The sequence below is a fragment of the Molossus molossus genome, unplaced genomic scaffold, assembly GCF_014108415.1.
Source record: "Molossus molossus isolate mMolMol1 unplaced genomic scaffold, mMolMol1.p scaffold_m16_p_5, whole genome shotgun sequence".
Taxonomy (NCBI): domain Eukaryota; kingdom Metazoa; phylum Chordata; class Mammalia; order Chiroptera; family Molossidae; genus Molossus; species Molossus molossus.
In genome coordinates, this window is record NW_023425388.1 from 53,337,773 (window position 1) to 53,365,367 (window position 27,595).

Genomic DNA, 27,595 nt, shown 5'->3' on the forward strand with positions numbered 1-27,595 from the left:
TGCTCATGCCAGGTCTACCAGGTGGCTGGGTTCCAGTTGCTGGGAGAGTTTAGTGGACGTTTCTGAATGGTTTTGAACAATAATAATATGAGGAGTTTGGGTTTTAGTTATACTAGGATGTGAGCTGTTGAAGGTTTGGGGGGAGGAGCCTAAAATGATTGGCATTTTGCTTCAGGAAGATAAGGGTAGCAACACTAGAAGAGATGGTTTGGAGGAAACAGAAAGAGTAGGAAGAGGCTGAGCATGGGAGAGATTCTCTAATGGTAGAGTTGGGGAATCATAAGGACCTGAACTTGGCCAGTGGCTGAGAAAAGGTGGCCTGGGGTGAGAAGGCTTGGCTGAAGTAGACTCTCCAGCATGTGATGATTGGATTGGGTTCCCCCTTGTGGGAGAGGGAATGGGAAGGATGGACAAGGAGCGTCCAAGTGGAGAATGGACTTCGTCTTAATTGCGTAGTGTGCCTGTCAGGCTATGGGAGAAGATGATGGTTGGGAGAAACTATTCATACAACTGACATTAATTCAGCATTTGCATCGCCAGTTGCTGTGCTGAGTATTGTGATACCATGGTGCTGAAGAGAATTTTTTCCCTCATGGAGCTCACAGAGAGACAACCAGACAATAATCAAATAATCATCCTGATAAGAACAAAATTACAACAACGATGGTGTTTTGAAGGAGAGATATGTGAAGTGTGTGAATTATCTATTGCAGACACCTCAAATCTGAGTACTATAAAATAACATTTCTTATTTCTGTTTCTGAGTCAGGAATATGAGTGTGCCTTAACTGCCTCCTCTGGTTCAGGATCTCTCCAAAGCTTCAGTGAAGGTGTCACTGGGGCTGTGGCATCCCAAACGGGAGGGTCACTTTCAAGCTCACTCATGTAGTTGTGGGCAGCTCAGGTCCTCACTGGAGTTTGGACAGATACCTGTTCCCACCATGGGAGCAGTAACCCTCAGGTTACTGACAACATGGCTACTAGCTTCTCTCAGAGGGAGCAAGGGCGAGATTGAGAGAGCAAGAGAGGCTGAGCAAGGTAGAAGCCACAGTCTTCAGGTAACGTAATCTTGGAAGTGACAGCGCATCGCCTGGGCCACACTGTTCGCTAGAGGCAGCTCGCACTGAGGGGGGGCTATCTCAGTAGGGCGTGACTATCCCAAAGCAGACATTATTGGAGGTCATCTGAGAAGCAGCCCACCACATGAAGGATATCAGAACATTTATCATAAGATTTAGACCTGAATTGGAGGGTGAAGATCAAGAAAGTTTTCTCTGAGGAAGGGATTCTGGAGTTGGGATTGGAAGGGTGCATGAGCGTTGACAAGGGGAAGGGGTTATGGAGAGGATGCTTTGGGGAGAGGAAGAATGTGCTCGAGGGAAGGAGGGAGCTGGGTACCTCTGAGGATTTGTAAACAAGCTAACGGGGGCTCACTGGAAGGGCCCTGGGGATGAGGTCTGTGTTCAGGTGTCGATGAGCTGTGGCATTTGGGAGGATTTAGAGTGATTCTGCGTTTACCTGTCATCGCACTGGCATTCACAAGAGAGTGAAGGGGTTCCCAGTTAAAATTAGTTTGAAAACCTTTACTCTAAACTATAGGACTGTCTCTGGAACTGCTGGGAAATGGGTCTCATTCAGTGTATAAAACACATAAAATTTCCCACTGAGCTCTTAGGATAATTACTTATTATGTAATGAGATAATGTTCATAAATCACCCGGGGCTTATTGGGGAAAGGTAGTATATAAACACAAGGCTTTATCAGTGATGATGGAAACAGCTCTGAGGGATTAAAATCAGATGGGCATCTTGACACTGGGGAATTTTCCTCCAAACTAAGAGAACTGCTAAATTCACCTGAGTTTTTGAGAAATGCTTTAGGTTAAGAAGTAGAGGCGGCAGGGTGCTGGAAGTGATTGAAATGGGTGTAGCCATGAACAGGCAATGTGGGGATTGGAGAACTCTCTTTTAGTTCATTCACTCTACTGAAGAAGAGCACTAGCCCTGTTAAGCCTAGTTAGGTGAGTAGGACTCCTTTAAAATGCAGCATGGAGAACCTACTTCTGCACAGGGAGTAGGAATATCTGAATTCTCCGTTTATTCTGACTTCAGTTTTCTCTGCATCCTTAAAGAAAGTTGCTTCCTCTCTCAAAGCCTTAATTTACCTCCATGTAACATGAAAGGGGTTAAAATAGGTGATCTTTCAGGTCTTTGCCATCTCTTGGGCAATGATTAACCAACCATGTACAATGTTCTTTCCAGCTTTGCTTCCATGAAATAAGAACCATAAAAACTCCTTGTCAGCAGTCAAGGAACACTGTACCCAAGTGACAGTTTTTGTTTTGGGAATGTCTATCATCGGCATCAGAACTCGAACTTTTGTGTCTTTATTTCAGACTGGGAGAAGAGAAAATAATCCAGTTGGTGTTTGAGCCACTTTTTTCTAGCTTCAACTGACAGTCTTCTCAGGTCTCCTCTTTTGTGCCCCCTCTCTCTTCTCTTCCTACAAACCCTCTGGCCTTAGCTATATATTTCATATGTTTTATATCATAGCATTCCTCATTTCTCTGTTAGAAACACCCAGTCATTTATAAAGTAGGTTAAATTCTTCTTCTTTTAGGTTTGCCTAACTACTAGATTACCCATCTAACAGAGTCCTTACGTCACCAAAGACGGGATATTTTTAACCGCACAAACAAAAGCATTTTCATTAGGTAGAAGTGGGGTGAAAGGCTATTAAGAGTCCAGTATTTTGTCTTTCCTGAGGAGTGACTTCCTAGCTTCTCATGTCTTCTTCCCCCAACACTCTTTAGTAAATAAGATGATATGGCGCAGTACGTTTCTCCCCAAATCAAACATCACTGCACTGCACAGGACTCAGGATAAGAAACAGTGGGAACAACAGAAGTTCAAGAAAAAGTGTCCATCGCATTGGGTTATCCAAGAGGCAGACATTCACAGGCATGTGATGACAGCAAAGTGCACCCAGAAGTTCATTCTTAATGTACTTATTCAAAATGTTTAATCTATAAACCCTAAAAGAAACTATTCTAATTTCAGCACTCATGCAAATTTTCTGCTTTTGGATTTAGTATTGTGGGTCCTTTGACTTACACATGAGTAGAGAAGGCCATCATCTCTACAGTGCCTGGGTCACAGCGTCCTGGGATGGCTGTGAACGGAAGTGAGTAGTGAGACTGGTAGTGAAGTGTGTCCCCTGTTCTGGAGAGTGGCATCAGCCAATGAGTTGTGACATGGTTATATCATCTTCTCCTTCCACTCAGGCAAAAGCAACCTTCACTTTCTCTGGAGAGTGTCTTCAGGCATGAATAAAAAAAGACTTGATTTCCTTTCTCTACCTTTTTCTCATCTACATTAGAATCTTGAAAATTCTGTCTTTAAAACTTAAATTAGTCCTTAGAGTAGAAAAATTCTTTGTTAAATGCACATAGCAGGAAGCAACATTCTCTTATTCTCCCATCTAACAGGATCACTAAGTTATCGGAGGCAGGCATTTATCTAATGCAAACACTGTGTTTTTAAGACTCTCTTGAAACCAGGTGTCTCCATTTGGCTAAGTTCTGGTCAATGAAATAAAAGCAGAAGAAATAGGAGGGCCTTTAAGGAAGACTCCTCCAAAGGCAGAAAGGCAGTCTTCTCTGTATCTTCCTACTTCTCCTTCCTTCTGCCTGTCATGACGATAGTGCTCCACCCCCCCTCTGGGGCCACGGTGCAAGGAGCAAACCTAGAGGTGGCAGAGGGGGAAGCTGGAAGGAGCCTGGCTTCTGCTCTGGCTCTGCTCACCTCTGATCTTCTTCACCAAAAGAGAATGTCTGCTTCATTGTAATAGGGATTTTTCTTTTATATGCAGCCAAACTTCACTCTAACTAATAGAGCCAGAAAATAAGATGGGTTCTCCCAACTCGTGAAGGTTAGGGATGGTGGGGGTGGAAGCTTTGCATGATAGCATGTTCATATGGCTTCAGATTCCACAGACCACAGTTCCAATCTCAGACATGTCATTTGTTGCCTTTGCTGCATCACTTTTTTGAGGCTTATGTTCTTATCTCAAAAATGGGGTTAACAATGTCCACCAAGTAGAGTTGTGGAGATTAAATGAGAAGACATGAGAAGTGCCAAGCATGTGGCTGTTGTAGGTGCTCTAAACATACTAGTGTTTGTTTTCTCTGCCTTTGTAAGGAAGATGGCACCTTACAGATATCCATTAATGTATTACAAAATGCTTACAGATAGCTACTGCCTGAGAAGCTACTGAGTCACTGAGTGGGACTACAGGTCTGTGCTCTAACTTTAACAGGGGAGGAGCGTTAATCATTCATTAAACTCAAGGCATGTCACTCAAAGACAAACTAACGGAGAGCTGGACCCTGTTTTCTGGTGGGAACAGGAATTTGATGAATTGGTTTGCAAGAGCCTAAGCCCTAATTAATTGGAGATAGGGGATCTATCTCTGTGAGCAGAGAATGCATACCTTAAAATGCTTCTAGGAGCAGGATGGTTTCCACCAATTCAGACTAAGCAGGGACAAATAGAGTCAAAACGGATGACTCTACAGGTCTGCATAGAGGAGTAACCTTAAACCCTATGCATGGCCACCTACAGTTATATTTTATATTGTTCGACTATGGGCCAGCAGGCAGAGGAAGCTAGTTCTAATGCAAAACCTAATCATTAAGAACATTAGGTAGCCCTGGCCAGTTTAGCTCAACAGTTAGTGTCAGCCTACGGACCAAAGTGTCCTGGGTTTGATTCCGGCCAAGAGCACATACCTCAGTTGTGGTTTGTCCCCAGCCCCGGTTGGGGTCATGTGGGTGGCAACCAATTGATGTGTCTCTCTAAGATCGATGTTTCTCTCTCTCCCTCCCTCCCTCCCTCCCTCCCTCCCTCCCTCCCACTCTGGCTGAAGATAAATGTAAAAATATCCTCAGGTGAGGATTTAAAAAAAAAAAAGAACATTAGGTAATTAATATTTATTGATGTTTTAAATTAAAAGTTGTTTTAGCTACTTCATGGATTTACAGTCATTGTGTGTTTTCCTTGTGTCTTTTCTCCTTCATGGTAAATTTGATGTTGCTGCACCCAGATTCTAGAAACACGATTTAGTTGTAATAGTTCTAATGAGGTGATTCAACAACAGGTGGACAATGGCCTGATAATCTCTGCAGGAAGGGAGGTGAATTATATGTTGGTCTTGCCTTCAAATAGCCCAAGATCTAAGTGGACACAGGGAGAGTGAATAAATAGAAAACACATTTTCATATAACGCACAATGTGACGAACCCTAAAGGAAAGATAGAAACAACATGTTATGGAAGCACAGATAAGCCCATCGGTTTTTAAAAGGGGGGATTGTTGGTGAAGAGAAACAGGCTGAAAATTTTTGGTAGAAAACCATAAGATGCCTCATACATTAGGGGAAGAGTATTATCAAAAGACGTGATAACACAAACGTGTGAAAAAATGTTCCAGAAACCATGATGAGTCTCCTGGTTGACTGGAGTGTAGGGAGAATGGAGGGAGAGAGAAGGAGGGAGGGTAACTTGTTCACAGGCAGTGTTCAATGCAGGATATGGAAATTTTATATGTTTTCATTGGCTAATGAGAATCATGAAGGTTTAGAGCAGCAGGACCTTACCTATCTTTGTGTCCCCACAGCCGGTAGCATGACACCAGTATGTAGCAGGCACACTGATGTGTACTCAATAAATGGTGAGTAAATGATTAAAGCAGGCAATGGTGTGTGAGGTGGATGGGAGCACAGAATAGTTTGACCAGATCTTTGAGTCAGTGCTGGTGAGAGGTATTGGATGCTTAACCTGAGTGTGGAAAGGAGAGGTCATATATGAGATTCTATGTAATACTGACTAATGCCCCCAAACTCCAGTAGTGCACAGTCACTTGAGATTTGCTTGGATTGAGGTAAAGTCTGAAAACAGAATGGCCTTGGAGTTTATGGACCTACCATCCTCAGCAGGGATCAAGTTACATCACATACTCTGATGAACTGGGCAGCAGGCAAGGATTTTGTCATGCATGCTCTTGACTTTGCCTTTGGGGATCTGTGCCAAGAATGCCCTGGATTTGATGTTGGGTGTGGTGCTGTCCACTCACTCATAATGCCCAGGGAGGCGTGTTGACAAGGATGGGTGGATGGTGGGGGATTGCTGAGCTATTTCTTGGCAAATCTCTGGAAGGAGGCGTTCCCCAAATGCCTCAATCCTGTTATTTTTGAGTAATGGACTGAACCCAGGTGCCTGATTGGACAAGGCCACTCCCAATTTCTTCTAGATAAATATTTGGTTGCCAGGAGGTTATATTTAAATGAGAAATACTTCCTTAGGAAGTTGTTGCCTAAGAATTCCTGCAGAGGGCAGGATCCCGACCCAGCTGGGAGATGCTTGCGAACCACCAGAACACTGACACTGTACTGCACTTACTGTGAGGGCATCTAGTTCGCGGTGTCACAAAAATCTATTGCTCTGATTAACAAGAAAACCCACCGATGTAAGATACGCTGCATTTCTTTCGGGAGGTGCTTCTGGCCTTTAGTGTCATTATGGCAAGATTCTGAAGCATAAATGGAATCCGACTCAGGGATTTGGCTTTAAAGAGAGAAATCGGTTCTCTGAAAAAGAGCTTAATCCTTTCTGGAATCTAAAGCACAGAGTCTGGGAAGCCAGGGAATTTGGATATTTTAGACACAGGGCATTTTAACTTTGCCCTTGCTGCTTGTAATTAATATTTAAATGTTGGCTTTTCAGGCCCCATCAAGTAACCTTTTCTGTTCTCTCTATGGAAAGAATCCTCTTATATAGTTTCCTTCTATTTTCACTGAATGAGATAATTAGGATTCAGCAATTAAATCTTATAACTGTTCTTTGGATCATCTGTCTTTAGAAATAACCCAGTTAACATTCTCAGGTTGTTGTTTTTGGTTGTTTTTTTTTTAGACAAGAATACAGAACAAAACAAATGAAAGTGCATAACAATAATAAAAACAAACAGGGCATAAGACAGGAACACAAGTAAAAAGACTATTCACCTAACTTTCCAGGTCTAAGTTCAGTGTCTTGATGCTCCTATCAAGATTCATTTTAATCAGTTTCCATAACAACATGTGGCACTGAAGTCACATTCTGTGACTTTCCCCACGGTTTTCTGAATCTTCTCTTAATCACCAGCTATACCTTATTTTATTTTTGTGTTTAGCTCTTTGGGCCCCTTTTTATTAGAGGTGGTATTAATATCCACTGGCATAGATTGTCTCAGAAAGGGGAGACCTTACTCGTGTGTAGCAGATTAAATTCAAGTGGTAAGAGGCTTGTTCAACAGATTGGGTTGAGCCCAGGGGCTGTGCAGGGCATGTTTCAGTGCAAAGCCATCTGGAGGGATGACACGGGACTGGGGGACACACTTGGCAGAGACTCAAAGTTCAGGATTTGTTTCTGCTAATTTATTGCAGAAAAAAACTATTAGTGATGATCTGTTAAAATTCTTCCAAGGTGCTGTTATTATACTTAAACAAATGAGAGTAATGATAAGAAACAGAAGCTGGAAGGGATTTTAGTGTCTGGTTCCATCTCCCTCATTTTGCAGAAATGAACTGTGATCTTGGGGACTGTGGTCAAGACACCCAATGACAGAGCTGGGAGTAGAACTTACAGATGGGTGAGCAACTAAGGGTGTTGTTCATTCACCTAAATCTTTAAGTTCAAGCCTGTTTAGGTTTTCTTCTCCTCATGTCATCAGAGAACAGGGAATCTCACTCTCCATTGATTTGTTAATCCTCACTGAAGGATATTGTTTCCATTGACTTTTAGGGAGAGTGGAAAGGAAGGGTAGGGGAGAGAGAAACATTGATGTGGGAGAGACATATCAATTGGTTGCCCCCTGCACGACCCCGACTGGAGCTGGGGTTTGAACCTGCAACCCAGCGATGTGCTCTTGATCGGAAATGGAACCTGAGATCCTTTAGTGTGAGGGCACGTGCTCTAACCACTCGACCACATGGTCAGGGCAAGGGAATCTGCTCTTTAGAAGCATCTAGGGAATGAAGCATTGGTTAGATAGATAGCAGACGTGGAATTAGACTTTTGACTTTCCATAAAGGGACTCCCTGACATTGGCTATTGACTATGTCCTCTCTTCTCTGGACTTTTACAAAAGCATCTGCAGAGCAATGAGAGCACAGTGTGTGATCTGGTGGTATTTGGAACAAACTCAACAATTTGAATTTTTATCTGGGTACTCTTAAACGTAAGGACAAATGATATGGTGAGGAGAAAGAAAAACAAAACAGTGTAGGTGGTTCCTACAGAAATTATACCATGTGGAACAAGACACACCTGGATACCAGTGTCAAGAGTTTTGAAATGGACCCAATCCCAGCATTTAACCCCCCATACCTTTGTATATTGTCATTATTGGGGAAGAGTCTTTCAAAAGAGGTTTCCCTCATTGCTTCTTAGAATTTTTAAACAAATATCCCTTAAAATATTACTCGACTGAAATTCATGCAGTTCCCCTGGGCAGTTGCTGGGTGGCAGCAGAATGCTAAAGTGGTGGCCCCTGGACCAAGCAGAATGGCAAAGGGGTAGTAGTAGCATGTTCAGTTAGCACTGATGTGTGTCCTGGTCCCCACAGGTGACGCAGCTGGGATTGGGTTTGGACTGGCAGGTAGTCAGGGGAATCTTTCCTTTCCCTTTGTTTGTCAATGGGCATTCGAAACGGGTAGTAAATGATCACAGTAGCCACTACAGTTTATTAAGCAGCCACTGTGGACTAGATACCGCATTAGACTCTTTATATATGTCATTGTGAATTCAAATATCACCACTAGTGAGGTGTTATTATCCCCATTTCACAGGCGAGGAAACTGACAAAGAGAAGATCAACAAACAGACTCAAGGGCACAAAGCCAGCCAGTGCTTTTCCTGAGATGAAACATAGATCCTTACTACACCAAAATCCATTCTTTTCCTATCACAAGACTACTAAATAAGTAAAAATTAAGCCAACAACAAAAACCTCATCTCTGTTTTTGAGGTAAGTGAATTAACAGGAGTGAAAGTGTCAGGTCCATGTGGAGTAGAGAGATGATAATAATGTCAGCTCTTAGTTCATAGTGTCCTGGAATCTGCAAAGCCCTTGCACACTCCTTATTGATTGGATTCACACACACATATGCACACACACACACACACACACAAACCCATAGTAAATGCAGGAGGGTGGTTAATTTTGAACTTTGCAAATAAAGAAACTGAAGCTCACTTGAAGGTGAAGTCATCTTAACAAAGTTCTTGGTAAATAGTGCAAAACTGGGTCTCCTGATTCCCCGGGCTAAGACATTCCCACTATCCCATGCAGCCTTAAAGAAATGGGTTGTTTTCTCTACGTGGGCAGTTCCCTAAGGTAGAGGGACAGTCTTAGGCCTTAGTGCACAGAGCTGAGACAGTCCCCATTGACCTGACAGCCCTCATCTTTCAGCACTGGCTAATTCCCGCCTGCACTCATGATAACGCCTGGTTAAGCTGCAGCTGTCTGCGGAGTCCCGCACATGGGAGACACCTCCCTAGGCTGGCCCGTCATGTACACAGTGAAACTGCAAATCTGCCACTTCTTCACTGAAGGCTTTCGGTTGGTGTCGATGTTCAGACAGACCTAGCTAAATGATCCCTAGCAGAAGATAGAAAAGAAAGTAACATAAATACCTCGGATACTGTGCCTTGCTTATGTGTTACATTATTTTTGGATAGAATATAAATAAGAAATTCTTTTCAAATGCTGAATATCTGAGGTTGTGTCACAGAACTTCTGGAAGTAGACTGGACCTAAGACCCAAAGAGGGAGTCACTTATATAAATCAAACTTATTTACAGAGGATGGATGACTAGGATGTCCTGATCCCTCAGAAAGAAGCATGGGCTTGGGAACCAAACATTCATGGATTGAATCCTGACTGTCATTTGCTAGTAATATGACAGCAACTTAAATCCTTGATGTCTCTGAGCCCTAGTCTCATCTTTAAAATAGACATAATAATACCTACTTTGCAGGGGGTAAGGGGGCCCATCTAAAGGAACTAGAATATTCAAAAGCCTAATGCAGTGTGTGTACTTTGCCTTTTCTGTGCACCCTGATGCCCCAATGTTTCTCGCTTGGTTTGGATTCTAATGAGATCGTGTGTTACAGAGTTTAAAGCGCAGATTACTCACGTGATCTAGAAGTGCAGCTCAGTCCTCGATGGGAAAAACACTGTGCAATCAATCCCTTTATGAATTATTCTCGTCATAAGTTAACCATGTTATAGCATGCTTTTGCCACATGTAGTTTTAGCATCTATTATTACATTTGGGATCTGCTTTGACTTGTATTCCTGAACCTGTATAATTAAGTGTTATATTATAGTGGGCTTCACAGCATTGGGTAATGAAAAGAATTCTGGCCTTGTAATCAGGGGAATTTTGTGCCAACTCTGCCAGGCACCAGCTGTCTGATTATAGATGCTTCCTTTTGAGGCCTAAATATGAGCATTTGAGTTCAGGTAATCTATAAATCCTAATCAGTTTTAAGATTTGATTTTTTAAAACATTTTCTTCTACTATTATATATTGAGACCACAGTTTATTATATCTGATTACTACTTCTAGTGGGGTAGGGACTACTATTCTTCTAAGTGAACTCAGTCCAATAGTGGAAGATTAGGCTGCATTCCTAACCATAGACCTTTCCTGCTAAATTGGGTGTTTTTTTGGCTTTGTGTTTTTATAAGGCAAGGCCTCAATACTAAATAGGATCAGCAAGTTCATTAGTCAGCACTAGCAAGGATAGACTTTTATAAAGTACCCTGGGTTACAGGAAGGTGGCACCAGAGACTCTTCTCTCAGATGAGGCCTGGGGTCTGCAATGGAATGGTTGCGGATCTTTACATTGGAGACCACCAAGCAGGCATCTTCTGGACCGTAACCCTGACAGGTAACTATCTAGCTTCTGTTTAAACACCTCTGGTGAAAGAGAATTCACTGTTTCCCACCTTGCCTGTCCCACTCAGGGAACTTCTGGTTAGAATGGTCTTTCCTGTACTGAGTTCAAATAAGCTCCTCTTGAAGTTGTCACCCCTGGGTCCTAGCATTTTTCTCTGTTGCTACAAAGAATCAAGAGTCAGTGCAGTAATTCAACAACTGTTTATTCCCTATTACATGTCATACACTGTGCTGAGCTCTGGGGAGAACATGGCATCTTTCTCTTGAAGGGTTTACAGTGTGGTTGCAGACAGAGAAGAGGGAAATGTCAGTTGCTGTACGATGTGGCCGGTTCTGCTGGATGCAGACATAGGGTATTCTAGGAAGGAGGAGAGCAGGTCGGCTATCCTACAGGGTTTGAAATCAAAATATTCATGTCCCCCTTCATCTGTAATCCTGGAAGTCATAGCAAGACTCAGGAGGCCTGAGCTCTAATCCCAGTTTTACTGCCCTTGTCCCTATAAAATAACGAACAAGTCAATCCATTTCCCATAGCAGGGGCTGCAGGTAGCATCCTTTCCTGTTGTTAGTCCTTCACATTTTAAAATAAATAGTTGAGCTCTAGACCGTTTGGCTCAGTGGTTAGAACGTTGCCCTGTGGTCCAGAGAGACCCGGGTTCAGTTCCCTCTAAAGGCATGTACCTCGGTTGCAGTTTGTCCCTGGCCCTGGTTGGGTTGTGCGGGAGGCGGCCACTTGATGTGTCCCTTTCACATCGATGTTTCTCTCTCTCTCTCCCTCCCACTCTATCTGAACAAAAAATGGAAAAAATGTCCTCGGGTGAGGATAAAAAAATAAAATAAATAGTTGACACACTCATCTCATGAATCTAGGCCAATATTTGCATCCTCTTTATCTCTGCTCCTCGCTCATCAGCATAGAGAAGAAAAACAGTGCTTAATTCTCCATGTACCTAAGCTGTGTTGAGTCCCACTGAGCCCCCTCTTCCATACTGCGGGCCTGCATTGTGGTGACCTTCAGCTTTTGCTTAGCAATCGTTGAATTAAAAGCACACTTAGAGAAAGCCCACAGAAGTTTGGAGCATGCCCAGACAAACTGGAATTGCCCCTAGGACCTTTCCATTGCCCAGCACACAAAAGATGACTCAGGCAGTGTCTGCCCACTCCTATGTGGAAACGATGTTGTGTTTGTCTGCAAGCCAGTAAAAAAATGTATGTTGAAAAATGGCCTAAGATAGGTTATTCTGTACCCCATTGCCTTGCTACTTCAAATCCTTTCATTTTAAATTCTTGACTCCAATATTTTTCACTGATCCTTGCAGGGGTTTTAAGGAAACAGGTGAATGAGCCAGATTCAGGGGTCTCAGGAGTCTGTTAGAACCGAGACAGGCATTATTCCCACCTGCTACAGTCACACTCTGATATTTATATATATTGCAGCTAAAGAGAAATGAAAAGATTAGGTCCGTGGGACATCTCACAGTCACTGGAGGGAAATCTCTTAATGATGGGATATGAAATCCAGTCTCTAAGTCTCATTACATGAAATATTTTCTCTGGAATAGGAAACATCTAATTGCTACTTGTATAACCTGTCTAGATAAATTTCAAGGTCAATGCCCATCTTTTGGGGGAGTATTTTATACTATATAGAACTTAAATCAGAACATGGACCCAAAGGGACACTAAACTTCCTGGTATTTGGATTTTGAGTGACTCTCAAGTGTTTGATGGGGAGAGTAATTGAGGAATGGGGCCCGGCACTGAGAATGATCTAAGGCCATGATATCAGAGTGTAGATTTTCTAATGTAAATGTAATCTCAGTAAACTTTAAGCAATAATTTAATTGTTTTGCAAAAGAATCCCCAGGATTTGCCACTTCCTGTTTTCTTTTTAAACTAAAGAGAATGAGGTTTGTCCTTCAACTTGGCAATAAGTACTTCTCACCACTTTAAAAACATTTAGAGAGAGTTGACTGATTTTTACTATATTTGAAAGCATACAAATAGTTATCAATTTTTACTTTAACTTTAATTTTGATCCACTAAGTTTTCCCAAGAGCATATCTTGAGAGTTCAGTGAATTTTGATATATGTATGAAAATCAAGTTCATTATTGACTGTAATAATTATAATCCAAAAATATTATAATTCACAAACTCTCTTATCAAATATGTATTGAGGTTAAGGTACTGCATGTTTTTATGGTTTCCGATTGCTCTAGGAAGAACAGAATAAAAACTGCATCACCTATAGGAATGCATAGGGAGGTCTGAGGCCTTTTCCTTTTTGAGCAAACTCATCCAAATCAAGCTTCTGCTTGACAACTGGGCTGAGACACCAAGCAGTATGCATGAAAGTAACATTTCGCTCCAGGTTCAGATAATCTGTTTGAATAGAATAAGCACGCACTGGGTGTGAATACATGTACGTCACTATGTTAGGTGTTGTGATATAGAACTAAGTAAGATAGTCTATGCCATAAATAGTACGTATTTCATTAGCAGAGATAAGTCAAGTATATGGACAGTTATGCTTTAAGGTGCATTAAGCTTATGTCATTGCAGAGGAGTTGACACCAACGAGAATCTATACCACTGTGGCTGCATCTGGAGAACATAAAAGAAGTGGCATATGACATGACCTGTAGAGAAGAGATACCAGGACATTGGTGGGGAATTGGGATGCAAACACAGGGTTAGGGGAAAAGCCTGGTCTAGGTAGTAAGTGTTGCAAGAAGAGAGGCACGTGGTTGAGAAATAGCAGGGAAATGCAGAGAATGGTGAGTGGGTGCAGTTTAGCTAGACATACTAGCTACATAAGCCTAGAAATGGGACCAGATGAAGGTTGGAGACTTTGAACGCCAGTGTGAAATGTCTGCACATTCTTGGTAGCAAGGAAGCTACAGCTGAATTTTAAATGAGGAAGTACATTCATTTAACAAATATTTTTTGACATGCTTTCCATAGGTCAGGTACTATGTAAACTGCTGAGAATTTAAAGCAAAAAACAGAAGACTTTATACCCCAAAGTCAAAAGTCAAATATAATTATTTTCATATAATTAAGAGTACTGAGCGGGGCATCTTGTTCAGTAACCCAGGAGATCATGGAAATTTCTTAAAGGAGATGAGCCTTAAGAATTGAATAAGGGCTCTATAGATGGAAGAAATGAGAAATGCTGCTCCAGTAAGACCCTTGAAACAGTTTATGTGATTGCTAATACCAGGAACACAGGGAGGAGCGATTATCCTGAGGAAGGATGGGCACAGGACACTGGGAGGAAGCTGCTGCAGTAGAACAGGGAAGGCGGCGAACGCCTGAACTATTGAAATGTCTATGAGGATGCAGAGACAGTAACAGCAGACGTTGATTTGCTGCTGAAGTGGGGACTGGGTGGGAATGGCAGAGGGAAGAACACGAGGAAAGGGACTAACAATGGCTACGATGGTAAGTCTCGGGGGCAAGGAGAAGGGTGCTGCTGTTAGGAGGAATGCAGCTGTCAGGAGAACATAGTTTCAGGGGAAATGTGTGGAATTCAGTGTTGGGTCACTACTAGAAAGCAGAATAGGCAAATTTTCATAAAAGTGGGCCAGGAGCAAGACTTCTTGGTCTACTGATGTAATAGTTTTTCCCTTTTATCTCTTGGAAAATTTCAGGCCATAGGACAAGTGCTGAAATATTGCCTCAAGCAGACGTTAAATCGAGTATTGATGTCTAAGGCAAAGAGATCCTGTGCATTAACTACAAACTGTACAAACCATACCTTGTTAACATTTTCTATACAGATGCTCCTGGACTTACGGTGGGTTCTATCCTGACACATCCATCTCGAGTTGAAAATATCATCAGTTGTAGATAGCTTTAATACACATAATGGACTGGGCAGCAGAACTTAGCCTAGCTGACCTTTAATGTGCTCAGAGCACAACCTACAGTTGGGCAATTATCCTGAGTTTTATCTCAAGAGAGTAATCACCTTCCTCTTCTCACCAGGAGCAGGAGACACGTGGGTGGTCATTTTGTAGATAATATGGGATGATGCAAAAACCACATAACAATATCCCAAAAATGCTGGCAACACAGTGCATTGTTGAGTATGGTTGTTTTCCGTCACGATTGCACGTCTGACTGGGAGCAGAGTTCCCTGCGGCTACTGCACCATAAAGGTCAACATTCAAACTTCGAAGTGTGGCTTCTACTGAATGTGCATTACTTTTGCACCATTGTTGAATTGAACTATATTCTAAGTAGGGGATAGTCTGTACTCTTCCTTGTCTCCGTGTATGGATGTTCTAAATGATACCTTGGGATTGTTTGTTATGACAGGCTAGCACTTTGCTGTAAGCTGCCTTCTCGGAAAGGGACCAACAGAGGCAGGGTTTGCTCCAAGCACGTAATTTTCATTTCTTCCTTCTTTCTTTCAGTTAGTGGGTAAAATTAGTGACTAGTGGACCGCGCGTATGGATTTAATGACCCCACATGCTTTCGGGATGAATCACGGTGGCCGTCTCTCTGTGCTTCCTCGTTACTTCATTTCCAACTCCACTCCTGTCTCCACTGTAATTGCAGCGCTGGGTGAGGCGCTGCTCGAGGAGGAATGAGCTGAAATGCGGTGGTTTGGCAACAGGAGGGTGGCCAGGAAATAACGTGGAACAGGAGGTTTGTGTGAAACATGTAGCCTTGTGGCTTTTTGCCAACCAAGGCAGCTCCCCCCAGGCTCCCACCCTCTAGGGCTTTCAAGGCGCTGAAGGCGAGGTGGAGGTAAGTCTACATGATGCATTTGCCCCAAACGTCGTAATTACCTGGATACGAGGAGGCACTTTAAACACACACGTACGCACATACCTCATACGCTAAGATCTCAGGGGTATTTTAAAACCACACACATGTTTCAGGAAACAGTAAATTCAAAATAGGGAGAGGAATTGATTTGGGTGGTCTGATGGTTTGGTGGAGAAAAGAATGCAGATTGTAGGAAGAAGTCAAGAATGGGAACACCACAACTCAATTCTATTAGAAGCAAGCACTTAAAAAAAAAAAAGTCTTGTTTTAAATTTATGACTCAAACCTCCCCAAATCAAAATGATTCATTCATTAGGACTTTGCAGTGGGTATACGTTTGACCAGTATACAGCACATAGAATACTAAATGAAAGTTTATGGGCTTGAAGTGCTAAAAGCCCATTAATTAGAGAGATCAACTGTTGGAAAACAATTGATGAATAGGCAAGTTAAAAGAAAACATTGAGGAGCAAGGGTAGCATCGATCCCTGAGCTAGAACGTATTTTAAGTTTACTAGTCCAATTCCACCTTCCACATAGGAATTTACTATGATATTAGCTGGCAAATGGGTCACTGGTGCCTGCCCCAACGTGCTCAGAAATGGGGAACTCACTGTCACTACATAGAAGCCTAATTCTTCATATCCATAAATATGCTTCAAATTTATGAACTCTAAATCATGTGCTTTCCCAGATGTGTATCTGCAGGCTGATTGACCCTCTCCACAGAGGACATTCACTTACAGCAGAGATCTCTATCTTCATACCCTTGGTTGCTTGATTTAGAATCTGTGCCTCTTCATTTCATGACACTCTGTCTTTGAGAAGGTGAAATAGTGCTGTGACCCCAAGGCTTAGGAACAGTGAAGGGCCTGGATAACCCACTGCCCGGATCATCAGATCTAGTGCTCCCGAGGTGAACATCTGTGTCATGGCTGCTGCTCCCTTGGGTTGGGAGAGAGCCTCAGGGGTCCGGAGGTCACGAGGAGTCTGTACTGTCATAGCCCTGGGGCTTCTGGTCCAATATGAGGTGTGGAAGCTGGTGCTGGGAAGCAGATTGGTTTATAAACTGGGCGGATGGCTCATCCAGATCTCTAATGTCCCATCTCAGTGCTGTGATACATGAGGCTATGAACAATGCCGGTTTCTACCCATCTTGTCACAGTCCATGAGCTCATTAAATATGCTGAATGTGGTATCATGGAAGGAGAACCCCTAGCACCCATGCTTCGGGTTCTTAGGAAATATGTATGAAGTATAAAATTTCACAAGTCAAACCTTTCAAAATGTATTTGAGGTCAGGTATTTTCTAGGCTGGAAGTCAGCAAACTTGTTCTCTAAAGGAATAGATAGTCAACATATTAGACTCTACGGACCATACAGAATCTATCACAACTACTCAACTTGGCTGAGTGAAAGCAACAATAGACAATATAAAAATGAATGGATGGGGCTGTGTTCCAATACAGCTTTTTAGAAAACAGGCAGTGGGCCAGATTTGGCCACAGGCCCTAGTTTGCCAATCACTGCCCCAGAGGGTGGACAGTTAGCATAGCAGAGAACAGTCTTTGGCAGCCTATGGTGAGGCCCTGTTCTGACCTGTTCAACATTCCTATGTAGGATTCAGTTGATGGCAGAGGACACACCTGGTAAATCTGCAGGTTTCAGGAAATCGATCTTCTGTAATATATTTTGCAACATGATTATGGTGCAGAAAGAGGCAGTTATGGCCCTAGTGGCTAAGAGCATTGCCTTTGGAGTTAGAGGAACCTACCTCGAAATTGTAGCTTTGACACTTTCTACTTGGAAAAATTCTTCCTAACTTGTGTAAGTTATTCAGCCTCCCTAAAGTTTATATTTTTCACCTGTAAAATGGGCATAAGTTTACTTGTCTTGAGAGTTGTTGCAAGGATTAAATTACATGATGTATATAAAGTGTTTAATGCAACGTCTGACACATACTAAGCTGTCAATGAAGGGTAGTTTGAAAAATCTCACTGGAGCGCTGCACCTCTAGTCGATCGGCTTCTGAAGCTGGCAGGATGAGTGTGGGGGTGGCACCCAGCAAAGTAAACCCCAGCCCTTGAGTGATGCATAGCCGGGGCATCTGGCTGGCTGTGTCACCTCAGTAGGACTGCTGCATGTGGCTCTGCTCAGCATCCCCTTCTTCAGCATCCCTGTTGTCTAGACTCTGACTAATGTCATCCAGACTTTGGCTATGTATGTCTTCCTACATGTGATGAAAGGAACACCTTTTGAGATCCCTGATCAAGGAAAGGTTTGGGTACTGACACCCTGGGAACAGATGAACTATGGGCTCTGATTTACCTCTTTCCGCATATTCCTCAGCATCTCTTCTATTGTACTCTACACTTAGCCAGCTGCTGCACCAAGTATGATGCTGCTCACATCACCATCAACACAGTCTCTTTGTTCAGCATACTGCTGCCTAAGTTGCTCCAGCTCCATGCGGTTTGTCTTTTTGGCATAAATAAGTACCTAGGGATAGGGTTGAGGATGACATTAGAATAAAAGGCTGTAATATTTTTTCCTTTTCCACACTGTCTTCTATATCTTGAAAACCTGAGAACTATACAACCATTCCCAGACTCCCAGGAAGAGAACAGGTTGGAAAATGGGCTCCCTGGGTCTAGCCCTGCTAGGAACAGGTGTCTTTGAATAAGGACAGGGAGGTGAGGCAAGGGTAAATCACTATCCTCCACAGCAGGAGGTCATGTTTGGGAAGCTTGTTTGTGATGATGTTTGCCCACAGCTCCACCCCTACAACCTTCCAGCTCTGTTTCCTATGTGTTTGCCTATATTAAAGGCAATCTTTAAAGAAAAAGACAAATCTCACTGAACCAAGAACAAAAACAAAGGACATTATCTGCTTTGGGGGAGAAATGACTTCCGTTGATTTATCACACAGAGGCAGACTTCTCCGACTACTACTACAGGTTGTGTCGGAGATACGATGAGTCTAGAGACTCATTTATCAACCTGTAGCTAATGACTTTGGATGGAACAGTGCAGAGAGGTGACTCCCTCTCTAATGAGGTATTTATGTAAAGTTTTAGAGGGGGACGTCTGAATGAGAGAGTAAACTGGATTCAGCCCTTCAGATAGGCAGATGGATTAGAGGAAGAGGTCTCAAAGAGTAAGGATACTCTGGTAGATCGCACATCTTTATCCAGAAGATATCTGAGTAGGATCTCTAGCCACTTCCTCTTATCTCTATGGTTGGGCGAGATTCCTACTGCAGAGAAAGGAAGGAAGTAGTGATATTACTACACCTTGTCTTTTGCTCCTTAGGGATTTTGCTGTTAATGTAAATCCCCACATCAGAACCAGCTATGTACAGGACTATCCCCATGCTAGATTAGAAGATATTTTATAGTTTTACTTAGTTTTCGGTCCCTCTAGCCCAGTAAAGTATAGGAGAAAAAAATTCTTTTAAAGTAGGAATGTCATCCTTGCAATAATAGATTAGTAGGAAAAAGTATATCTTAGCCCATGGGATACAGTAAATACTAAAAGGGACTGTGGTGTAATCAGCAAAGCTTTTTTTATGTTCATTACAAAAGAGAAACTATTTAAAAAGTACCTAGTACTCATATTTATAAAATAAAGAAAGAACATTAAAATAAAATGAAAAAAAAAAAAAAAGCGAGGAAATAGAAATTAATAAAAAATAAAAGCAGAAGTCAGTGCAATAAACAAATCATCCAAAACCTGATTCAGTTTAAGGCAAAACAAGGAAAATAAAGCTACTTTTAATATGAAAGGCAGACTATTATTTGTCACTAATATCACTAATATTAGGCAGAAATAGATAAAATTAGGAATGAGGAAAAAGGTAAAAACCACTGTTAGAGAAGAACTTAAAATAATCATAAGAAATTGGAATACCACATACAATTTTGTGTGAAAATATTTGACATCTGAGAGGAAACAGATGACTTCTTGGTAAAATATAAAATAAAAACTAATACAGGAAGAAGGAAACGTGATAAGACTTATTATCATGTAATACCCAACGTGCATCCAAATCATGTTAATGCTTTCTTATTTCTAAGCCATGAAGATATTTTTAATGTCCTTTAACCTATCAGAAAAAAGAAAGTATGAGTGTCATGAATGAGCCTCAGACGCTGTTCGTTTAATACATGTATTCATAGCGAGCACTGAAGAACTTGTAGCTCCTTTTGTCTTCCTCGCCCCCTTCTTCTTCCAGTGTTGCACTCCCCTGGCCGTGGTGTCCAGACCAGCTCCCACATCTTTCCTGCCTGCAGCTCCATAAGGCTAAAGGAAGGCTGTGCGAATGGAGACATGGAGAAGCCTTGGCCCTTCCATGAAAATAAAGTTGATTGTCTTGATGGAAAGAACACAGGACTTGCAAGCAGTCGGGTTTAACGCATCAACCCTACCCTTGCTGTTTCCGTTACTGTAGGCAAGTTAACTGCTTTAAGTCTCAGATGTTCTCTGTCATATAGGGATGGTAGGGTTGTAGTAAGGGCTACTGGGTAGAGAACATGTAGCAGACCATGTTGATTGCCTACTCAACTACCATTTAACCCCCTTCTTCCATTCTAGCCAGAATCAGTCTCATTTCCATATAAACTCTCCTCTGAGAAGTCATGAGATTCAGGGAAGGTGATCTTCAGGTTCAAGAGATGAATGATTGGTAAATTCCCTCCCTTGTGAGTTAATTCTTTAGGCATGAGTGTTACCCAGTTCAGTTCCAATAGCTAACATGAAATGGGACCTACTATGATCCAGATGTTGTTATAATTCAGATAGCATCCTACGAGGTGAAAAATACTGTTAACTTCAATTTATAAATGAGGAAACTGATGAACAGAGAGAGCTTAAGTAACTGGTCCAAGGAAGCACAGCTAATAAGTGATAGAGCTGGATTCAAACCTAGGAGTCTGACCCCAAAGTCTGTGCTCCTAACCACTAAGTATGGCTTCTTACATAAGTGATGGCTTCTAGGGGATTTCAGGGGAAGATTTTCTTTATTGATTTTTTTAAATGGAAAGAAAGCTCTAGGTCATTGGATCTGCATATGAAACCTGGTACAGCTTTAGCCATCTTGCTACCATGAGAGGCACTAAGGTGAAATGTGGAGAACAGCAAAGCAGAAAAGTAGAAAAAATTTGGTTTTTAAAAATGATGCTTAGCTCCTGAGGCAAACAACCCTGGAGTTGTATCATTGTGGATGTGTGTGTGTGTGTGTGTTATTGGGACACCACATAATTATCTTAATTATGCAACCTTATTCAACACATACAATTTTATAAATATAAAATCATGTAATTGGTATTTTTTTATCTTCCTTAATTTCCAATACAAACTAAATATTCATTGTAAGCCTGGGTTTCACATGAACTGAGGGCTAGCTGAGTAGGTAAATTTTGTTCTCAATGACTTTAGCTTTCTGCTCAGGAACCTACTATTTTTATGTTTTTCCCTCTTACCCCTGGGTACAAACCAGCACCCAGGAGAGACCTTGAAAGGCACACATAGAAGAGGCTGAAAGAGTTCCCTAGCCAAGGCCAATGTCAAAGGCATCACAGCCCTTTGCAAAATAAATGAAGCATGAACAGTGGAATTTTCGGCATCAGCCAGTGGGTGAAGCGGTGTTATTTTGGGCAGTGGGTTAGCCAGGCGCTCCTGAAATCATACCTTGTAGGCGTTTGTCTGTTTTTTCAGTATGCCCAGCCAGGTCTTCTTGCTGCTACTACATACTCTCCTAGCACCCTTATCTGCCTGGACAAGCAACTCAAAGGCAGAGAGAGTCGGGGAGAGGGCGGAGAGAGTGGGAGAAGGTAGAGAGGGGAGGAGAGGGCAGAGAGAGGGGAGAGGGCAGAGAGTGTGGGAGAGGGGAGAGAGGGGAGGAGAGGGCAGAGAGAGGGGAGAGGGGAGAGAGAAGGGACAGGGGAGAGAGGGTGGGTAGAGGGCAGAGAGAGGGGGGAGAGAGGGGGAGGGCAGAGAGAGGGGGGAGGGCAGAGAGAGTAGGGGAAGGGTAGAGAGAGTGGGGGGAGGGTAGAGAGAGTGGGGGGAAGGCAGAGAGAGTGAGGGGAGGGTAGAGAGCATGGGGGAAGGGTAGAGAGAGTGGGGGAAGGGTAGAGAGAGTGGGGGAAGGGTAGAGAGAGTGGGGGGAGGGTAGAGAGAGTAGGGGGAGGGTAGAGAGAGGGGGGAGGGTAGAGAGTGGGGGGAGGGTAGAGAGAGTGAGGGGAGGGGAGAGAGAGTAGGGGAGGGTAGAGAGAGTGGAGGGAGGGGAGAGAGAGTAGGGGGAGGGTAGAAAGAGGGGGGAGGGTAGAGAGTGAGGGGGAGGATAGAGAGAGTAGGGGGAAGGCAGAGAGAGTGGGGGGAGGGTAGAGAGAGTGGGGGGAAGGCAGAGAGAGTGGACAGAGCAGAGAGGGGGGGAGGGCAGAGAGCGTGGGGGGAGGGCCTAGTTTGTTTTTGTCTTATTTCTCCTTGTAGCTCTATCTTTTTTCTCATTAGTTCTCTCCCTCTCTTCTTCGTCCATCCCCTCTGTCATCTGTCTGTCTCTCTGTCTTTCTCTCTCCCTTCCCCCTCTTTCTCTTTGCCTTTCTTTTGTTGGTGCTTTAATGAAATCATATTTTCTGGATTTTCTACCAAGCTGCCTCCGGGCACTTTGAAGAATACCTCTCCGTCTCCTTGTTTTGATTACTTGGAATAGGCGTACACAGCCAGCCCCCTCCCCCTTTTTCTTTTGAGTAAAACCACAATCTACTGGGTAAATCACTGCTTTTCATTTGCTGGCTGGAGGGAGGAAGGATGAGATAGGCGTGATGAGGATGTGGAGGGGGGATGGGAAGATAATGACAGATTTGATGATAATTAATATTTTCTGTCTCTGAAGAGTGAAAGTCTCGTCCAAGTCCCTCAGCCAAGCTCAAGTTAAACTCCTGGTGTGTGGGTTTACGTGCTCTGCAGCCTGGCGTGCTGGGGCCGGTTCCGAGGGAGTGATGCTGTGCGTGTGGAATTCTGTGGTTCTCCTTCATTGTTATTACTGAGCAAACCGTGCATATCTAAAGAGGAAACTTGAAGTCAGCCCACTCGCAAGGTGAACTAATGTATTGGATCGGCGTGACCTCGCCCATCATTTAAATTACCAGAAGGTTTATGTATTAATTATTAAAGGCTTTGCAGTTCTTTGGCTGTTCATTTTTATTTTTATATCAAACCTCAGTTATTTGGCCTCATGTTTGTGCCCATCTTTTTTTTTTTTTTTTTTTTTTTTTTTTTTTTTTTATCCTCATCCGAGGATATTTTTCCATTTTTTTGTACAGATAGAGTGGGAGGGAGAGAGAGAGAGAAACATCGACGTGAAGAGACACATCGAGTGGCTGCCACCCGCACGACCAACCAGGGCCTGGGACAAACTGCAACCGAAGTACGTGCCCTTAGTGGGAACCGAACCCGGGACTCTCCAGACCGCAGGCCGACGCTCTAACCGCTGAGCCAAACTGGCCAGGGCTGTGCCCATCTTTTAATGTACTGGGACAACTCGGATCGAATGGACTGGTGATAGTTTTCCCGATCCATTCAACAGGTGTTCAGCTTCTCTAAGGGCTCAGGGCCGGGAATGTCTCCAAGGCGACTTCCTGGTTTTATTCTGATTTCTTTCCTTGTTTCCTTCAAAAAAGCCAACTGAGTATTTATTTTATAGAAATCAAAGAAATGAATAAAAAAGAATTTTTTTAATAATATAATTTGTTGGATGTTTTGAAGCTCTAAAATTAAGAGTATTTTTTAAATAATATGTTTTAATAGAGTAACTGAAGCAGTTTGTGTTTACTGACTATGAAATTGACATTTCAATAATTTCCTTAAAAATAGTATTGGATAGAGTCATGGAAGCCAAGAAAGAAGGCATTTTCATGATGGGAAATGGTGAGCAGCCACCTATCAATCTCTCATTCCACAAAGTTTGTGCAAACTGAGGAGTGCAGGGGCTTGTCACACCCATTGTTTCATTTATTCTCATGTAGTCCTGAGAGGTAACAATTATTTTCTTCTTTTAAAGAAACAAAAATTAAGGTGTGGGGAGATGAGATTATTTGTCCAGATCACAGTTAGTAAAGTTAGTAAATTGCAGAGCCAAGATCCAAACCTAAACCTTGAGTTAAATAAATCAAATATCTGAAAGGAGAGGTTAACACTTTAAATTTACTTTGCTATTTTCATGTTTTGCAACAGAAAAGACTGAACACTTCCCAACTTCCATAACCAGAATTTGTATTAAAAGCAAGGGCAGATCATTGATATTTAACAAAAATGGACACACAGATATTATAAGGTCAGGCATCGGCAGAGTGGCTCGTGTCCCTGGCTCATGTCCCCAAACTCTTGATCAGTGTTTCTCCATTAACTTCAAGAAGAGAGCTTCCTGCCTGTTCCCCCCACCCCCATCTTTCCTTTCCCTTTCAAATTTCTCACTTTTTCTTAAGATGATCTTGGTTATTTTTCCGTAGTCCTGGTTGCCACATTATTGGGAGAAGACAGGTGTTGCAAGCAATTTGCAAAGTGTTTGTGGACTTTGTCTTATGAGTCTTTCTTTTCAAGGTCTGCCAGACCTATGACAGGTGGACCTATGGTGCTACAGGGTTCCTCTTAGTGAGAGCACAGTAGCCTTTCTGTGTGGGAAGGGGAAGGGCCCTTTGAGAACATCAGTCCCAGCGTGGAATCTCACACATCAGAAGGGTATTCATGTAAATGAAGAAATATCCAACTGCATACAGTCATATAGATTCTTACTCATGCGTTTCCAGAATGCTTTAGACTAATGTGCACTAAAAACATCTAAAAAAAAAAAAAAAATACTTCCCAAAGATCTAGATTACAATATGCATATACAAATGTGATTACAGATTTTAATTTGGCCTGAGAACCTTATTTCCTATAAAGGAAAACTGAGCTCTAACTCATTATTAATTGCCATCTTATCTGACTCCAAGAGCATTCCTTGTCTAACTTTATGTCCTAACAGCACTGTAAGCATTTTGCTGTTTATACTCCTAATACAAAGCTATCTTCACAGTCAGAGTGTAATGACTCTACAAGTGAATAGAAATGTCATTGAATACTAGCTCTCAGAACTCTCTGCGTCAGAGGGTTGGGTTTTACTAATTTATTGGCAAAATTCAACTTGTTTGCACATTTCTCTAGAATTAAAATAAAAGTAAAAATAAAAGTAGTATTTGCCTATAAATACCACCAACCACTGAAGGCTCTCTAAAAACAAGGAGACCACACTTTGCTGAAAGTTACTAAAATGCTTGTTTTAATAGAACTCTGCAAATGATGCTGTGACAATAGACTGACAGACACAGGAACGAGAGGGAAAGTGGAAGCCAGTCAGGAGGATGAGAAAAGTAACAAGAACTACCTTCCATCCCCGCCAGTTCAAAGAGCAATTATCCGTCAGTACAAATGTTATTTTGATTGGAGATGTTCAGTTAATATTGCCCAGAAAAAATCACTGGGTTTTTGTAATAATTGTTTAAAATATCAGCATTTTCAATGAGGAGTCAACTCTTGAAGCATAACCATAACTCAAATGTGTCTATCTTTGATATCACCCCTGCCTCCCCAATTTAAGGTATGATTTTTAAAGGAAAATTTTTCAGGTGAGAGTGTGGAAAAAGATTTAGAGAACTGGAGTTCGCAATGATGAAAAATTACTTTATCACCCAATTATGAAATCATGTAAATTAGCATTTTAATTTTTAAAAAATTATATATTTAATTGTTAAACATATAGATGTCCCCTTTTTTCCCCTTTAACCTCCCTCCTTCCCACTCCCACCCTCCTCCTGCTTTCCCCAATCTAATGCCCGTGTCCATTGGTTGTGCATATATGCATATAAATTCTTTGGTTTATCTCTTCCCACCCCTCCCACCTCTCATCCTGCTGAGATTTGTCAGTCTGTTCCCTACTTCCATAACTCTGGATCACTTTTGGTCAATAGCTTATATTGTTCATGATGTTCCACAAATAAGTGAGATCATGTGGTACTTCTTTTTCTCTGACTGGCTTATTTCGTTCAGCATAATACTCTCCAGGTCCCTCCATGTCATCTCAAAGAATAAGAGATCTTTCTTTTTTTACAGCTGCATAATATTTCATTGTGTAAATGTACCACAGCTTTTTAATCTATTCTTCTACTGATAGGCACTTGGGCTGTTTCCAGATCTTAAATGTAACTTGTGAAACTATAAAAATCATAGAAGAAAATGTAGGCAGAAAAATCTCAGGCATTATATGTAGCAGAATTTTCACTGATACATCACCTAAGGCAAGAGAAACAAAGGAAAAATGAATAAATAGGACTACATCAAATTAAAAAGCTTCTGCACAGCAAAAGAAACCAGAATCAAAATTAAAAGGAACCTACTCTCTGGAAGAACATATTTGCCAATGATACATGATATTAGGGGTTAATATACAAAATATATAGAGTACTCATACAACTCAACAAAAGGAAGACAAACAATCCAATTAAAAAATGGGCAGAGGACCTAAATAGACACCTCTCCAAACAGGACATACAAATGGCCAAGAGACATATGAAGAAATGCTCAACATCACTAATCATCAGAGAGATGCAAATTAAAACAACAAAGAGGTATCACCTCACGCCTGTCAGAATGGCTGCCATCAACAAATCATCAAACAACAAGTGCTGGCGAGGGTGTGGAGAAAAGGGGACTCTAGTGCACCGCTGGTGGGAATGCAGACTGGTGCAGCCACTGTAGAAAACACCATGGTGTTACCTCAAAAAATTGAAACTGGAACTGCCACTTCTATTTACAATAGCTAAGATCAGCATTTCGATTTTTAACAGAAAGTGTATGCAAGAAACAGCGACAAGGAGCAACAAAGGGGTGGAAGGGGCAGAGAGGGATGAGACGGAGGGATCTCTGGGTGTGCGTGCATTTGTGTGTATTCACTGAGAGTTCAGCTAAATAAAGGTAACTTTTTAGATTTGGACCAATAATGTAGCTACTTCCCTTTTTTTTTTTAGTAATATATTGTATGTAAGGAGCAGGCATTCCTATTTGTCATAAGTTGAGGTAGCAAAGCCTGTATATTCTGGTTAATTTTTTCTGGTGCCTGTAGAGAGATTGCAGGGGGAAGTCAGAGCAAACTCCAAAGGTCCGCATGTACTGCCGGAGAAAGGCAATGCTGCTCTTACCATACAGGACTGATATGGACAGTTAGATACTAGTTACCATCTCATTTTGGGGTGATTTGTTTATTTTTTACAAAGGGAAAACTCACTCAGTGTCATGATCATAAATCTCAAGTAACCAAGACACAGCATCAGCTCTGTAAAGGAAACGGGGGTTCTGAAGCCACCTCTTTTTTCCATCCCTAACCTTGAATTTTTCTTCCTTGTCCCTGTTGTTTTCTCTTCCCACCTTAGCCAGGTTGAGGATCCTCTTAGGCCTCACCTGGGGAAAGGAAAACATTGTGAGCCAACCTTCACTTTACAAAGTCCTGAGTAGACTTCATCATGATGCAGACGCAAATGTCCTTCAAGGGACAGGTCTCTGTGAAAAGAAAGAATTACTCAGCTGTTACTGGTCTATCCTCTAGCCACTGATTTGTGTGCCTAATACCTTAAGTTTGGAAAATAAGCAGCTTAAGATGCTTTTGCACAAGAATCCAGCTTGTTAAGAGGTGGCTGAGTTTATGAGTGCTTGCCCTGTGGGTGAGCATCCCCCCCCCCCCAAATCCAAGCATTTATGGAAAATTCTATCCCGTGTCAC

General features: G+C 42.2%; 1 protein-coding gene and 1 pseudogene across 1 annotated transcript in view; both read left to right on the plus strand.

Moving 5' to 3' along the window:
- The window catches only part of TPRG1 (tumor protein p63 regulated 1), a 134,236-nt gene that overhangs the window by 72,731 nt on the left and 33,910 nt on the right, over positions 1-27,595 (plus strand). The gene's annotated exons all lie outside the window — the stretch shown is intronic.
- Positions 17,830-18,319, plus strand: LOC118617552 (annotated as a pseudogene).